General features: G+C 46.0%; 1 protein-coding gene across 1 annotated transcript in view; it reads right to left on the reverse strand.

The window, feature by feature from the left end:
* Positions 1 to 5747, reverse strand: part of ABHD6 (abhydrolase domain containing 6, acylglycerol lipase) — a 158008-nt gene extending 152261 nt beyond the window's left edge. Inside the window, exon 1 of the mRNA XM_069206561.1 lies at positions 5124 to 5747. The gene's annotated coding sequence lies outside the window, so the exon portion shown is untranslated. The remainder of the gene's footprint in view (positions 1 to 5123) is intronic.
* Between the last annotated feature and the right edge of the window lie 253 nt (positions 5748 to 6000).

The raw sequence follows: 6000 nt of genomic DNA on the forward strand, positions 1-6000 counted from the left end.
TATGTGTGTGCTCTCAACGTCAAAGGTAAACCTTTTCATTTTCTTTTAAGACATCTCTGGCATGGAGCATTCATCTGCTCTCGCTGTGGGTGGTTAAAAGCTCTCCTGGCCCACAGAGGTCTACGGCATTCAGTTAACGGTTGTAAAACTGTTTAATAAAGCAAAGTAAAATGTCTGACACAATTGCTGGTGAGAGTACCTCCAGCTAGCTTTTACTCTGCTGGGGTCCCAAACACATTTTTCAATGGGCAAGAGAATGTATAAACAAAAGGCAGGCCCAGCTTACAGTAGGCCATCAGCCACACTTTCAGGCAGTATACATGCTTTGAAGTCAATGATTTAAACCCTGCCATGTGGCTCCTGCTTTCCTCGGCCTAGCTTGCAATCCATTCACACCACTTGTATGGAAAATTCCATTTGTTTTTTAAACAGAAGTGGCCACATCCAAATGCAGACCCACTAATGATTTGTTTTTAATTACTTTTGGCTCCATGAGGTCCTATAGGTATTTGAAGGCATTTCTATCCGGTATTTCTATGCACCATGACACTTTGTGTAATGGATGGGGCAGTAACAATGGGCTAGCCACTAAGGGTTGTTGAGTGGTAAGGAGGGATGGAATGGGGGGGGGGGACAAGCAAGGACGATTGTGAAGTTGTCCAAAAAAAAAAAGTACCTAAATTGGAGAGCCAGTAGCAGAAGGACACTAATAAAGTTGTTTATCACTCCCTGTCCATGCTCCATCAAAGCAACAAACACACAAGAGGAAGTGAAACCCAGATGCGATGACCGATGAAAAGCGAGCAAATGAGAGTGACGAGGAAGCCAATTGATGGTAAGTAATGAGTGGGATAAAACCTTCTTTTTACAATTTTTGTTAAGAAACAATAGATCGTCACAAGCGACAACACATGCATACTGTCTCAGGCAAGACCTACAGAGGTCTGGTCGCATTATCAACTCAAAATAGGTTATACTTCCATCACTGAGACAGCAGACATCTGTCTAATATGAGGGGCGTGCTTGATGCACACCTTCCCATGACAGGACAGGTCTAAGACCTTGCATTCCAATTACAGGCCTCGGGCACACGATTACATTAGAGTGATGCTAGAGCCACAATAAAAGTCAGATGCCAGATGTGCATTTAGTCAAGCGTTCAGGGCAGGAAAGCATGCCTGTCTAAAATGCACTCGCTATTCCTGCCCTACCACCATTCATCTATCCTTCCAAGGACCTCCCCAGATCCGAACTTTCACCTAGATCCACCCATGCAATTATCTACACCTTCTCCATTCATACCATCAGTCCGTTCACCCCCCCACATACCCATTCATCCAACAGCCCATCCATATGTCCAGTTCTCCATTGGTCCACCTATCTACCCCAAACAATAATAACAGATACATCATAATTATTTAACGCCATGTTCAGAATAAAACTGTGGAGCTCTTTGTTTAAAAGACTCTTTGTGTATTTTTTACTGAAGATGCACAGAAAGGAAAAGAACAATATAAACAGAAGGCATATAAATACATATAATTTATCTCATCCATATATAACAAACAGCAATTGTTAATTAAGTTTATTAAAGCCAACCTAAAGAGAGACGTAAAGTGCTAATAAAGTGCAGGAATTAAAGATACTTAATACATACCACATACAATCAGGGCTTAACTATTACCTAACCACTGTGCGAGCGGGCCCAATTTGATTTACCAATCTGTCTGCGGGCATGGCCCTTGAGCGCATAAGAACCCATCTCAAAATAAAACGTTGAGCATGGGTGGGCCAGCCAATGATTAAAAGTGGGTGGCATTGATTCCAACCAGTCAGACGTAATGCAGCACTGGGCCACTGACATGGCCAGAAACAGAAACTTCTGTGACTGGTCTGTGTGCCCCGTTCTGTCAATTCCAAGCAATACAAGTTGAGGAGTAATGATAACATCCTGATGAATAAGCCTAGACAAAAACTTGGCCATGTCAGAAACCAATTCATGTAGTCTACTACAGCTGACAAACATATGTACTAAGTCGCCCGCTGCGCTTTTACAGCGGAGACATACCACCCCCATCGAGCTACCCCATTTAGATAACTTGTCAGGAGTATAATATAAATGAAATATTGTCTTATAATGTTGCGCATGAGGCTAGGCAGCAAGCAAAAAGCGCTGGGCCATAGCTAAAGAAGACAAAAATTAGGCTTCAGGAGCTCCAATACTCCGTGCCCACCTCTCCGCATGATTACCCAAATCATCTGACAGTAAATCCAGAAAAAATGGGTATAGCAACCGAATCCGCCATCTGGTAGACTTATACAAAACCTCCATTACTGGATTTCTGTCCCCCAATTGCCCACATGCGGGAGTGGAGGTTGTCAGCAAAAAAATCCCTGATTTGTAAAAATTTAAAAAAATCATTACTATCAAGCTTAAAATCGCCTGTCAATTCCTCAAATGACTTAAGATGGCTATTCTTAGAAAAATTGCCAATACGCCGGACACCCCGCTGTGCCCAATTGGCACAGCGCTTGTCCTTAAAAATGTCAAGAATTATGGGCGAATTCAAAATAGGCGTATAAAAGTTTAAAAGACTCTTTCAATTCTGGCTTCCACGCTTGACTAAATTATGTCATCCTAAGCAAATATTTTATTTCACCAAGCTTCTTTTTTCTTCATTATCACATATGAGAGCGTCGTGAAATATGTGAGTTCAGGCTGTGCAATGTACCAAAACCTCTCGTGTTTGATATACTAGACTATATTTTGCTATGTGTATATTAAGAATTTAGGCTACATACAGGATGCACTTGACCAATTAATTGCCTTTTAGTTCACTATGGTATAGTAGTCAGGGTGGGGGGGACATGAATGTTTCTAAGTTCATGTTTAAAAATCATCACTTTTAATAAATGCCTCTCTCTATGAACTGATACAGTTTGACGTACTGAGGTGTAATGCTTGCACATGATAAAGAAGCACACTTTTTGGAATGTTGAAGAGATCATTATATTTTTACTTGATGTTTGTTGCACGATTTACATACCAAATATTATCATGGCTCGGCTCACGCATGGACTCTTAGAGCGAATCCAGACCGTTGGCTCCAGTCAGACTCAGATGTCCTTGTCGATTGGATGGGTCTCCCATATCTATCCAGTTTAGGCGTTAATTTATGGAGTCATTTGCAGTCTCACGGTGACAACGATGTACTTTTTTCATAAGTACAGTAAGGGTATTACCACCTGAGTTCTGTAGTGTGCTATTTTAATTGGCACATACTAAAACACGTCCAGTTTAATTGCACAATACTAAATATATATGTATATTGAAAGCACTACTTTTACTGAAACACTAAGGGCCTCACACAGTGGCAGTCAGACTGCCACCAATGTGGCGGTCCGACCGCCACATTATGACCCTGGCAGTAGCGCCATGGTTGGACCGCCAGCACTGCTGGATTATGAGTTTGCGTCGGTCTGGCAGTCCTAATCCGCCAGGGCAGCGCTGCTAACAGCACCCCGGGGGATTACGAGTCCCTTCTCCAGACCGGGTGCAGAGGGCCCCAGGGGAGGACTTGCACTGCCCATGCATTTGGCATGGGCAGTGCAGGGGCCTCTCTAGCTTGCCCCATCACGATGTTCACTGTCTGCTCTGCAGACAGTAAACATTGCGACGGGCGCTGGTGCACCCTATGCACTACAGCATTGCTGCCGGCTCTATTATGAGCCGGTGTCAATGTTGTAGGCTGTTTCCTGCTGGGCCAGCAGGCGGAAATATGGTTTCTGCCCGCTGACCCAGCAGTAAACTCTTAATGGGGCCAGTGGGGAGGTGGCCGCTCTGGCGGCAACCTGACCGTCGGACTTCGGCGGACGGCCTTTTCCATCTGCAGAAGTTATAATCAAGCCCTAAATCTTTTTGCCGATTTTGAACAATAATATACTCTGTGTAACTGTAATACTATTTTACAATAATGATGTACATAGTCACAGAGCTTTCTTTTGCAGGCCGAGACTTTGTAGCACTATAACATAAATGTTTTCTTTTTTTAGCCAAGTAGCTTATTCCACCCCGACTCAGCATCATAGTTATCGTACTTTTTTAATGATATTTAACCGCCGCCTTGACATGTGAGCGTGTAATGCGAGGGCTGACACAATACAATCCTGATTTTAGTGAATTAGAGAATCAAAGCTTGAACTCTGCTCGTGGGCCAAGGAGCAGAAAAAACAGGCAGCGCACTGAGAGACTCTGGCAGGGGAAAGAGCTGCAGGTGGGGAGCTGCCCAGTTACCTCTAAGCAGTGGACTTTTACTGGCTGCTGGAGTCTCGCTGGTCAAGAAGACCTGCCAGGCAGACACTTGCATATCGAGAGGGGCAGTAGTAGGTTTTGCCACTGGCCAGTGACATTAACTGCTATAATTACGGACAGAAGGCGACCCTAACATAAATTGACAGAAAATGCACTTTACCCTGAAATAAAATTTGGTCCGTGAAAATACTGGAAGGCAATCACTCTCAGTTATGGAATTCAGTCTAACACCTGACATATAGGCCAAAAAACCTGGTTCAGGTTGGAGACTACCTAATTTTAAATCCAAAAAAGGCTTAGATTGAGCTTTCTGTCACCTGAAATTCTCCATAATTCAATGCAAGCCAATGAGAAAAAATATCCCGCCAACCCCCGATTATTTTTCTAAGTCTCCCTCTTTCTGCTTTGCGAATGTCAGTATGTATGCTCTGGGAGTTACTCCGGCAAAGGGACATGGTTTGTAAAAGCAAGAAACTCCAAACAAATAACATGTTTTGATGTTCTAATGTCTGTTACGTCAGGGAGAGCAGCTGCTTTATGTGGGCAGCCCTGTACGTAACTGACAATGGGGTGACCTGTCAGAGGTCGGAGGGATTCCCGCATCCCCACCTACAGGAGCATAACCTACACACTGCATCCCTCTGGTGACCTACATTCTAGGTTCCGCAGCCGGGCAGGAACTGGCCGCTGGAGGGGGCGGCTGCTTTTTGCACCTCTAGATGCACCGAGTAGCAGCTGCACCGCCCGGCATGAGCCTCTGTCTGCCCCGTACTGAAAGAATTTACCGAGTATTTAAGTACAGTGTCCATACCTGCTTGTGCTCTGACCTGGTGAGGGGCGTCCCCTGGCGGTCACTGTCCCTTAGGGGTCCCTTTCTTCCAGCGCTTTACGTCCCTCGGCAGCAGCCCGTACGCGGCCCTTCCTGTTTCTCTCTGTCACTGTGGCCTTGCACATTGAGCCGGCGCCGGGCCTCCCACTGCCCCACGCGTCCTCAGCCTTAAAGGCAACGTTCAGGAGCGTGATCCGCCGACACAAAAGAAGATAGCAACAGCTGTACGCCCTAGGGACGACCCGCGCGAACCTTCTGCCCCAGTGAGGGCTAGTGGGGTCCGACGTGTAGCACCTGCCTGCAAAACACGACCACCCGAAAGCTGCGTACTCGGGGAATCGGCACAGGGGGCACTAAAATGTATTTGGGGCAGGGGGGAGCGTTGGGTGAAACAGGGAACTCCTCCTGAAGGTAGTATCTGTTGGGTCTGAGCGTCAGCGCGCCGCGCAGGTAAGAACGGCTCAGACCCAAGTAGCTGATAGTAACTCTTTATTTCTTCCTCGCTATCTCTCTAATCCCCTTTTCCCGCCTTCCCACCTTTATTTATACCCTCCCCCTGTCCTCCTTGTGCGATCCACCCTGCACCTTCGGTGGTGTTATGTCTACGTCATTGGTGCATACCAGGTATGCGAGGGGTGGGCTCAAAGCGTGTGGTGTAACACGTGCGGGCCATCACCCCTGTTATAGGAGGGGCAGTTGGTTTTGACCGGGAGTTAAGCAAAGTTTAATAAAAGAGCCGAGGGCTGCGCGCGAAGGCAGACGGCGCGAGGCATGGAAGCAGACATCAGTGTCAGTGTGATTTTATTACAACGCGAGTTGCGCCCGTAACAATTATGCCGCGCAGTGATTCCTGATTCAG

The sequence above is a fragment of the Pleurodeles waltl genome, chromosome 9, assembly GCF_031143425.1.
Source record: "Pleurodeles waltl isolate 20211129_DDA chromosome 9, aPleWal1.hap1.20221129, whole genome shotgun sequence".
In the NCBI taxonomy this organism is placed as follows: Eukaryota; Metazoa; Chordata; class Amphibia; order Caudata; family Salamandridae; genus Pleurodeles; species Pleurodeles waltl.